Here is an 11,921-nt window from a genome sequence, read left to right on the forward strand (position 1 = left end):
TTGGGGTTGTTCAGCTTTGAGAAGTCTCCAGGGAAACATCATTGGGGCCTTTCCATACTTAAAAGGAGCCTATAAGAAAGATGGGGACAGACGGTTTAGAAGGGGGTGTTATGACAGGACGAGATGTGATGAGTTTAAGCTAAAAGAGGGGAGATTCAGGTCAGACATGAGGAAGACATTTTTTACACCGAGGGTGGTGAAACACTAGCCCAGGTTGCCCAGAAAGGTAGGGGATGCCCCATCCCTGGAGACATGCCAGGCCAAGCTGGACAGGGCTCTGAGCAACATGATCAAGGTAAAGATGCCCCTGCTCATGGCAGGGGTGGGACTAGATGACCTTTGAAGGTCCCTTCCAAATCTAACTATTTTATTTCTATGGAAGTTGAAATGAACAGTAAGACACGGATGAAAGGGATTAAAAAAAAAGTGAAAAGAACTGGCAGCATTTCGTAGTTCTTGAATTTACTAAAATAGAATAATTCATAAAATTTTCAATGTAGTAAATGTAAGAGTTGACTGGGGGAAGAAAGAGACTTCCCTGTGTTCTGCTGGATACTGAGCCCTTCTTCAGTAGAATGAGTAATCCTTCAAGGGCAGGTTATAGCTGATGCAGATGAGATGGGTGACTGTCAAAAAGTAAATGCAGATAGAGAAGTGCCAAAAGTGTTATCAAAAATGGGAGAAACTGAATATTGAAGTGGAAGAAATATAGGGTGTGAAAACAAAGATTGTTAGTATAGGCTGCCCTGAAAAAGTGAGAAACAGGAGCCCTGAAATCATAGTCTCCAAGTGAGGGTAAAAAGAACGAAAAAGAGCAAGAGTGGTCATCTTTACAAACTATAAAGATGCAATATCTTCAAGCAGCAAAACCATTGCAAAAGTAGGTGGTATTCAAAAAGCTGGTCAAAATTTCCAAAATAAAGAAGCTGTTCAGACTTAAATAAGACATGAACACAGCATTTAATGACCTGGAGAGAAGTGATCCTTTCTGTCACAAAGCAGTTTCGGTATCCCAATGGTACAGCAGCCTGGAGTACAGTCGGGGTTGTGGTCACAGTTAGTTCCTTGGCAGGTAGAGGTAGTGGGAGAATTTTGATTTTCATTCATGTTGTGTCTATTGAGAAGGTGCATAAGCAGTGTATGTGTAACAAAGAATCTGGGAAGATTATGAAAAAGACAAAGGTTTGAAAAATGGAAAGAAAACAGAATAAGGAAGCCATTGAAGATCAAGGAGGCTTTGGGATATTAGATGTGTCACCAGTGGTGAGGTTTAAGCCAGACTAGTTGACATGTAGGTCAAGTGACCTGGAAGCAAAGGCTGTGTGAGGGTCTCTGATGGGGACACCATGGGAGGAGTTGGCTACAGAGGGACCAGGGGTGTCCCTGCAGCTGCTGGAAAGGTTGTGAGGTCTGCTGGTTGACTGGGAGACCTGTTTCTGTGTGTGTGTTTGTGTGTGTATGTGTGTGTGTTTGTGTGTGTATGTGTGTGTGCACGTGTGTTTGAAAGAGACTGCAGGACATGAATGTCTCTAGGGCAAAGGCACCTGGGAAGAGTAAGAAACAAGGACGAGCTCCTGGGTGGTTTGTGAGTCTGAGGCCAGTTACTGGGGGTCCACAGTGTGTTAGTGAGAGGGGTCTGTGCCACAGACGTGCCACATCTGCAGTACTGTGTCCAATTCTGGACTCCCCAGTACAAGAGAGGTATGGAGCAACTGGAAAGAGTCCAGTGAAGGGCCACAAAGGGCATCTGCATGATGAAGAGAAGTTGACAGACCTGGGGCTGTTTAGCCTGTGAAAGAAAAGGAATATTGTGGCTGTTCTGACTCCAGTCTGTGTACTTCCAGAGGCCACAGCCCTTCAGAGCTGCACCTGCTCTGGTGTGAGTGACTCGTCACAGTCCCTACAAGTTGTGCATGTTCTGACATGGGCTTCTACAAAGGCAAGGATCTCTTCAGTTGATGTCCCTCCAGTGTGAGCTGATCCACAGGTCACTGTCCATTGGACTCCAATTCACACTGGAGTTTTGGCAAGTTCCCTCACTGCCCACAAACGTAGTCTCTGATGGGAGCAGAAAAGAAAAAAGAAGACACAGTGAGGTGAGGTGCCCTGTGGGACTTCACGCTTCCGTAAAAGGAAGAACTGGTCTGCAGCGATGAGGAGCGATTCATGCAGATGCAGATAGAGACACACATGCACAAAGTTCTTAGCAGCAAGAGCAGACCTAGGCAGAGCTGAGCCAACTTTCATTGACAATTCTCAGTTTATAGGTTTACAAATATGGGCTTTGACTAAGAGGATAGACAGGATGTTTTTTTTCAATAATTGTTATTCTAAACACACCACACTCAATATTGTGACTGTTTTTAGTCATGTTCCCATGCATATCTTGTGGGTAGCATTCCGACCTCCTCATTCACAGTCCCAGGCCCAACAATCACACATCATACATGTGGGTGTAGCTTTCTGGTCCAAGATATCATTCTCACTGACCTGCACTATCACTCCTTACACTCATAAAAACCATACTTCTGTATAACCTGTCCCAAGGCACTTTTGCTGGAACCACACAACCTGCCGTTCCCACACTGGTCCAGAGATGCAACAGTCAGGGATGAGACAGTAGAGTGCAGGATCCTAAGGGAGGAAAACAATGCCAAGAGCATGACTTGAGGAAGTAGCCTTTGGCATGGTGGGCAACCTACTGGGAAGAATTCCAAGGATAGGATACATATGATACAGAGTGCAGAGAGGAGAGGTGAAGGAGTTTGGGCCCTTGAGCAGATGTTCTGTGTAGACGTGGACTTCTTTGGCCCTTTTGCCCAGTGGCACAGAGTCTCAGGGCAGTATAGGAGTATCCTGAGAGTGCTTGAGAGGTGGTTTCAGAGATAGTGGAGGTTTTCTCAAAACTGAGAAACAGTAGGAGAAAGAAAAGGTGCCAAAGTGTAGCTGGGGAGTTTGGGATTGGACATGAGGCAAAATGAATATCACTGTAAGTGCAATTCTCTTCTGTAGTAGCCCCCCCACACCCAGAAAGACCCTGGATTAGCTAAAGCTTTGTCTTTCAATGAACAGTCTGTGAGGATGGAGACATATCAGTAAGGCTGGAAGATGCTCAGGTAAGACCAAGGTTGGTAAGCAGGGTGGATGTCAACACTGTAGCACATCCTGGGGTGGAGAAAGCTGGGGGCACTGGTGAGGCTGAAAGCCCCCAACACAGCCAAGGCCTTTGCATCCTGGGCTGTGGCTGTTCTCTGGGCAGCTGATGCCTATGAGGAGACATCATTATAGCACCAGGACTTCATGGCCTCCTCATCACAGCCCATAAGCCTGGAAGAGACGGTACTGTAGTCCTGCTCTTGGCATTGCACAGGCCCACATCCCACTGCCCCAGGAAGAGCCCTGACTAATGTGTGAGGAACAGGATCTGCCTTCACAGGGGCTGGAGGTCAGGGCTTGACCCTTTGGTTAATGGTGTCAGGGTTTCGCTCTTCATCTTAAGTAACACATTCAGGTTACTCAACATCAGAACTACCTTTCTCTTGCTTTTCTTGACCTGTCATCACTGCTTGCATTTTTCTCTCCTAAAAAGCACACAATTTTTGTCAGTAGTGTCCCTCAGTGGGACCCATTAACACAACAAGAAACTTCGGAGTTTGCATGTGACTATGACTTCTTGAGAAATTTCTCCAACTTGCTATCACTATCTGAGGTTCATGAACTCAGCACCAAACCCACCAGAGGTGTCACTAAAATGCCTTGGTCTGCTCCTGTGCTGTGAGCTGGGCTGGGCTCCTGGGACACAGGGAGCTCCTGGCAGCGGCAGCGCTGCAGAGAGACAGCTCTGCCCAGGAGCAGCTCCTCTGCACACGCAGCAGGGCTGAGGGCTCTGCCTGGGGATCTCAGATGAGCAGGGCAGAGAGAGAGCTTTAAGGTGGTCAGGATTGTGACAATGTCCAACACCTCACTGGAGGAGAAATCCTTAGAGTCCTTGACATGGTAAGTCTCTGAGTGGCGGGCAATGCAGGTATAGTTCCTGGAAGCATCTCCTAAAGCTGACACAGCCACAGCTTGTGGGATCTGTAAGGAGGGGGCTCTTGTCAAGCAACTTTTAAGTGATGTGAAGCCAGGTGTGCACCCAGGAGTGCCTAGGACTGCCCTTCAGAGCAGGAACCCTGCACTTCCAGGACTGAGTGCCCACGGAGCTCCTCACGGCAGACACTGTCGGGAAATGCTACATCTCTCTCTCTTAGAGGTGAAAAAAACTGGGAGTATCAGAAATGACACACTGTGGCTTGCAGACAGCACCAGGATCACTTTTCCAGTTTCATGATGTTCCCACCAAACTCTGCCCACACAGAGCTGTCCCTGGGCAGTGCCGGCTGTTGGGAGGGGTCTGCAGGGCAGAGCTGAGCACACAGCGGGTGGGATGGGGTCTGTGACATTGACAGGGAAGAGACTAAGAAACAGCTGCAGGCAGGGACAGCTCCAGGCAGCAGAGCAGGGGGTGTTCAGGAGTTCTGTTTTGGTCCTTCTCTGTAAATGTTTGCAGATGTCTTCTCTGCAGATGTCTGCTGGGTGCTGTCTGTTGGGCAATGATCTGACTGTCCCTTTAGCACATCCCATCTTCAGCAGCCCTGACTCTGCTCTGCCTGTCCCGCTGGGCTCACGAGCTGCCCCCAGAAGGGCCCAGCTCTGCTGTAGGATCCCAGGGGTGCTGAGCCTTTGCTTGGGGTCAGCACTGTCAGAGTCCTTTGCTTCTCTCTGGGAAGTGTCATGTCCTGCTCTCTCCATCACATCTCTGCCTCTAGACTGGGACAGGGAAGAGTTTGCAGATCTGCCCCTTTCAAACAGTGCTCCCCCACTCCTGTGTGCATCCAGCTGTTTGGGTTTTTTCAGAGTAATTTAAATGTGAATTCACCTTCAAGGCAACACAAGTAAAAGCTCTCAAGAGATGAGTTTAAAAAACAGACAGACACTGAGGCTCTCCTGATTCTGCACTCAGTCACAGGAAGCTGAGCCCTGTTGCCTGTCCTGTCACAAGACTTCACATGTTCAGCCATGAAAATGAAGACTTTCTCCCTTCACCAGTTGTGAAGGTGAAAAATGAAAAACACAAACAATATTATTATAAAGATATGCTAAACCTCCCCTCTGCAGCACATGCTCTTGACAGTCATGAATGCAGTTACTGAATTTTTCCATTAAAGCTGGATTATATCTGACATACCCTGTGAACACTGGAGCTATCACAAAGCAGCTTCCACATCCCTACTGCAGAGACGACAGCTGGCTGCTGGACAGCACATGGGCAGAGGTCCTGCTAACTCACAGAACACTCAGCCGGAACAAACCAGAGAAAGGAAATGCGTTTCAATTGGGGTGATTACTATGAAAAGTGGGGTGGCTTTGCTCAGAGAATGTTCCTTCATTTTACATTATCTTTCTTTATTATATCAGTTCCTCCATGACAAGAAACAGCAAATGTCCAACAGCAGCTCCATCACCCAGTTCCTCCTCCTGGCATTCACAGACACACGGGAGCTGCAGCTCTTGCACTTCTGGCTCTTCCTGGGCATCTACCTGGCTGCCCTCCTGGCCAACGGCCTCATCATCACCACCATAGCCTGTGACCAGCACCTGCACACCCCCAGGTACTTCTTCCTGCTCAACCTCTCCCTCATCGACCTGGGCTACACCTCCACCATTCTCCCCAAGTCCATGGCCAATTCCCTCTGGCACACCAGGGCCATCTCCTACTCAGGATGCGCTGCACAGCTCTTTTTTTTTATCTTCTTGATCACAGCAGAATATTCTCCTCCCAGTCATGTCGTACGACCGCTACGTTGCCATCTGCAAACCCCTGCATTGTGAGACTCTCCTGGGCAGCAGAGCTTGTGTCCACATGGCAGCAGCTGCCTGGGCCACTGGGCTTCTTCATTCTCTGCTGCACACGGCCAATACATTTTCACTACCATTTTGCCGAGGTAATACTGTGAGACAGTTCTTCTGTGAAGTTCCCCAGATGCTCAAGTTCTCCTGTTCACACTCCTATCTCAGGGCTGCTAGGCGTCTTGTGCTTAGTCTCTTAGTAGCATTCGGGTGTTTTGTTTTCATCGTGGTATCCTATGTGCAGATCTTCAGGGTCGTGCTGAGGATCCCCTCTGAGCAGGGACGGCACAAAGCCTTTTCCACCTGCCTCCCTCACCTGGCTGTGGTCTCTCTTTTTCTCAGCACTGCTGTCTTTGCCTGCCTGAAGCCCCCCTCCATTTCCTCCCTGTTGCTTGGCCTCGTGGTGTCAGTTCTGTACTCAGTGGGGCCTCCAGCAGTGAACCCCCTCATCTACAGCATGAGGAACCAAGAGCTCAAGGGTGTCCTGTGGAAATTATTTGAGTATTCACTATTCCAGCAACAATAAGGTGCCCATCATCCTCATAGGACTCCCAGGGCAGCTTAGGAAATCCCAGCACTAGCTTTTGTTCACATGTATCTTTCTTCTTCCTTTGTACTTTTGTGCTTTTCTGTTTTCATTTGCTTTTGTCTTGTTTGTTGGACGCTTCTTCCAAAGCTAGTGTCAGGAATATACCCACAGACCAGCTCCCTCAAAAAGCTGTTACTGTTCAGGGTTCTCAATGGACAGAGGAGGAGAAGTTCAGAGTCCCAGAAGGTTGTGTTTGAGACCAAGGCCCGGACAAAGAGCTCTCTTCTTGGTCGCACACGTCCAAAAGACAGGGACACGTCTGTGACTGATCTGCCTGGCGCTGTCCCACCAGCAATGGCAGATGCATCCTGGAGAGGAGTGGAGCTGCCAGGCGCTGTCAGAGGATCTCCCTGAGGTGCCACTGGCTGCCCACCCAGACTCACACACTGTCCCTGGCTGTGACAGATACACCAGCTACGAGCTCCGGACACAGGACACAACAGTCCAACCACAAAGACCATCTCTCCTGTCCTGAAAGACTGTAATGAGTCCACAGTCATGGCCTAAATGAATTCAACAGACATTTTCGAGATGCGGCTCATAGACGGAGGGAATGAGATCTCTGTGTGTATCCATGGACAGGAAAAGTGCTGATGATTAACTGCAATGTATTGGAGAGTGTGGGACCTGCGCACAACATAGATGCCTTAAAATAAGGGGTGGACACTGTCCTGGTATCGGCTGGGACAGAGTTAATTTTCTTCCTAACAGGTGGTAGTGTGCTGGGTGTTGGATTTCATACAAGAAGAATATTGATAACACAGGGATGTTTTGGTTGTTGCTAAGCCATGTTTATACCAAGTCAAGGACTTGGAGGTTGGAGGTACAGCAAGGAGGCTGGAGATGCACAAGAAGTTTGAAGGGGACACAGCCAGGACAACTGGCCCAATCTGGCCAAAGGGATATTCCACACCATATGATGTCATGCTTGGTATGTAAACTAGAGAAAAGTTATCTGGGGGACCGCTGCTCAGGGTCTGGCTGGATGTCGCTCGATGTGTGATAAGCAATTGCATTGTGCATGAATCACAGAATCACAGAATGTTAGGGTTTGGAAGGATGACTTGGTTTATATCTATTATTATTATTATTATTATTATTATTATTATTATTATTATTATTATTATTATTATTATTACCATTATTTGTGGATGGGTTTTGATAGATTAAGACCTGTTGCTGAATTAGTCAGGCTCAAAGGTATCTCAAGGCCACTTTGAGAACAGAATCTGCTGTGAGAAAGAGGGGCGTTCCTCAATCACCGGGCTCCTGGCGTGGCATGAATCATCGGACGTATCATCAGTGAAACTCCAGCGCACGGACAGCCCACGATCCTCATTTAACGAATCCATGCTTGGAGCGTGGACGCGTGATTAGAATATAGTTACGTATATAAGAAAACTTGTTTCTGTAATAAATGGCTTAGCGTGATTCACATTGAATCGACTTGTTTTGCTTAGTCCTTATCTCGCTCTACATCTGGTGACCCCGACGTGATACTCTGACCGGCGTACCACGGAAGATGGGGAAAAGACTAGAGCGGCCCAGCCGGAGGCGGATCAGCTGGACTGAGAACCGAGCGGAGGCGTACGGACGTTCCACATTTTGTTGAAGAAGTCACCGTAAAGGGTGAGCGGCTGGGAGCGGGAGGAGGGAAGAGTGAAGTTATGGGGCAAAATAAATCCTTTGAGGAAGAAGCTGTATTTAAACTCCTCCTGCCTATTCTCTCTATGAGAGGACTTAAATAAGAAGAAAGTAACATATGTGGACTATTAATTTGGTATAGAATTAAAGGCTACCCAGGAGAAAACGAGAAGGCTTTTAAACATTAACTTTGGGATGATAAAAGGCAGAAATTATGGAATAAGGTCAGCAATGGAGATGATAAAGAAACTAAATCACTAGCGACTAAATGGAAGCTTAAAATTTCCACCTTAAAAGACTTTAAGGCTGAGCGGGCTACTATTGCCAGAATTTTTCCAGCGTTGCAGCCTGATAACAAACCTAAAAATGACTGTGAAGTTTACCCGGATTGTGTCTTTTGACCCCCTCCCCATTCCATCCCCTGTTGTGCCAGCGGCACTGATACAGCAGACTGGGGCGGGGGGAGGAAAATTACGGAGTGGATGGCCTCCCATACCATCACACGACCCTAAGAAGACCAAGCAGTCCAAGGAACTGGAGTCAGATAATTTGTCAAAAGAACTGTGTGAAATGTAACAGCTATCGATCATTTAGGACAGAACAATGGGGATTCGTCGAGGGGGGCAGGTGTCCCACAACTCCTGGAAGAGACACCAATTGACACACCGCAACTACAGACACGATAAGTTTCTGAAATCCTGAGGCAGTCAACAGATCTTGCATACCAAGCTATGAGAGAGGTGCCAAATCATTTGCAGCTATTAATCAGGGTCCCAATGAGAATTACATGCAATATATTGACCATCTTCAAGACGCCATCAGTAAGCAGGCCGAAAACTTAGAAGCTAAGGAAGCACTAGTGTTGAGATTAGCAGTAGAGAATGTTAATGTTTGCTATCAATGTGTTATTTGCAAGTTTTCCAGTACATATTATGTGCTCCTGTGTATTGCCTCTCTGAAAATCAAGCAGCTTGTCAGGAATGTGAGTTAATTGTTTTACTAGTTGTTTTTAAGTGTGCTGTAAAACCTTCTCCCACTTTTCCCATTCTTGCTGCAAGCAGCCCTGTGCCTTCCTCCCCCTCCCTCCCCCGCCTTCTCAAGGTTTTTACTTGCAAGATGGGGTCAGGAATAATTGTTTTCAGTTGTGTTCCTAAAAAATCGGTATTGGGAGGTGTTTTAAAACTTAGGAAAGCACTCGGAATTATAAGGAAGGAAGATCTTGTAAAATATTGTAATTAATGGTGGCTGCGGTATAACTTAAATGATTGGGAAAAGTGTCCGGAAAATAGAATCTTGTTGCAATTAATGTTGGTTTTGAGGCCAGAAGATCAGGACAAAATAAATCCCTACAAGAGATCATTAAATCATTTCAGACAGTTTTACAGGCGGGGTGCTTTGAACTTCAACAAGCTGAGAGTTAACTGATAACACACAGGTCACGGAAAACTTGTTAAAGTTTGCAAGATGCTTTCCTCATTAACCTGTTTTCTTTGTGGGTATCTGTTTAAGTACGTTGCAATTTTGGTAGGTCTGTGCTATATGGTACGATAAGTTCACAGTCTGTTAAATCATGAGAATCCGTTGACTCAAAATGTGCATTTTGTGATAATTCAGAAGATCATGAGTAATTTAGTTCTTTACTGCGTGAATGTGATCGTAAAATTTTGCATGTAGTAGCTGTTATTTTTTTTTTCTCTAGCATGCTAGCTTTATTCCAGCATTCAGACTTGCGCAACTCTGTGACAGGCTGTGTCTCATCTCGGTGTGCTGGATTTCGTTTTTCTGTATGCACATCATGTAAAGAATCCTGGTTTTGGAATAACAGCTGTAGCGCACCAGACGAGACATTAAAACAAAACCAAAACAAAACAAAAGAAAAAAAGGCCTTGCCCAGTCCGGGTCGGCGGGCGCGGATGGGTTTCAGCGTGCAACTGACTTTTTTTGTCAGGGAGACCCAGAGGTACCTCCACCTGGCTGAGCAGTAGGCGGCCCAAAGGTGCAATGCAAAAAATTGAGATATTGTCTTAAATTGGTGTAACTGTGATCCATCTGCATATTTGAACTTGGTATATGGTTTTCATATCTGAGCTCAGTATTTTAGTTTGCATATTCATATTTGGTACCAAAAGAATCTTGTTTGGGGAGATAATTACAAAATGGGAACCGGTTCCACTGCTAAAATTCCACCTTGCTCCCCCTTAGGATGCATCCTTACACATTAGAATGATTGCTTATATTGTTAGAAAAGCATTTAAATTGTTAAAATGCTATGATAGATGTGAATTTAGAAGAGGTTGTATTTAAAAGTTGCTAGAATATTAACTGATTTATATTTAGGAAAATAGAATAATGGATTTATGTTTATTATACTGGTTTATACTGTTTTTTGACATTTCTAAATTGTAAAAGGTAAATGGAACTAAGGAATGTAACTATTTCTGAGCTACTTGAAATTGCATATAAAGTGTATTATGGCTGGAATGAAATGGGAAAACAAAAGACCAAAACATCCCAGGCCTGTGTGCAGCTCATTGTAACTGAGATAAGCCAGCTGCGTGACCTTGGTTATATCTGAACTGCAGTAAGAAGAGAAAGAAACAAAAAAAAAACAAAAACAAAAACAAAAACAAAAAAAAAACAAAACAAAACAAAACAAAACAACAAACAAAAAAAAACCAACCTGGCTGCCTGCTTTTAAAGCAGTGAAAGAGGGGTTCTCTCTCCCTCCCACTGCAGCGCTGTAATACTGAATGAAGCAGTCCGAGGGTGAAGTTTAAAGGCATCCTTAGCAGACCCATAGTTCTAATGAAACTGGAAAATTAAACCAAAAATTTGTTGATAGACTTATTCTGTGGTAATTAGTTGTAAGAGACTTCTTAGTAAATTCACCATGCTAGTTTTTGAGGTCATGGGAGAGAAAGAAAGAAAGGCCATTTTTTGAGACCAATGGAATGCCAAATTTGGAACAAAGTTTTAATACATGAATTCTTGTAGTTGCCAGAAAGTCCTATACCTCTCTTAGGTTAAGATTTGTTAAGTAAATTGTAAGCTCAAATAACGTTTTCTGAGAATTCTGTTTAGTTGCATGGCCTACAAGAAGCTGCTGGGATGGTGCAGATCTGCTTGCTGCAAGTGAGAAATCTCCAAGGAAATTTCAAATGCCGTATTTCTACTAGTATTAACAGTCAATGTTTCGATAAAGCAAATACTACACTGATAGATCTGAAACAGGACTTCGATCTGGTAAGGGAAAACAATATCCAATAAATATGACAGCCAAAATGGAGTTAGAAACTTTGAGGAATGAATTTATGACAACCTTACAGGCTAACTGCATTCGATTGGACTTGCAGATTTGTCTATAGCTACAACATAGACACAACCTGTGGCTATTGTGGGACAGTATGATGAGATTGCTAGCAAACTGATATACCGACTGTTATATACCAATTGTCACTCTGATCAAGAAAAAGCAGGGAATGAATTTAAGTCTTAATAGACCATGATCCTTTTGTCATATATGTACCATTTGTGAAATTTAATTCTGATTTTTTTTATTTGTAATCTATGTCTTTATAAATTGCACTAGCTGTTTTTCTTAACAGCACAGCTTTTGGCATGCATAAATGTAAATTGCTGCAGAACCTGCAAGTCTTTAACATCAGGTCATAGGCCATACTTGTATTTGGTCTGATCCTACATACTTGCAAAGTTTTTGTTGATGGTTCTGGGAAGTCTCATAAAGCTGTGGTGGTTTGGTGTGGAGATAACAACTGGCGTCATTCTGTAAAAATTATTG

Source organism: Nesoenas mayeri (assembly GCF_963082525.1).
Source record: "Nesoenas mayeri genome assembly, chromosome: 23".
In the NCBI taxonomy this organism is placed as follows: Eukaryota; Metazoa; Chordata; class Aves; order Columbiformes; family Columbidae; genus Nesoenas; species Nesoenas mayeri.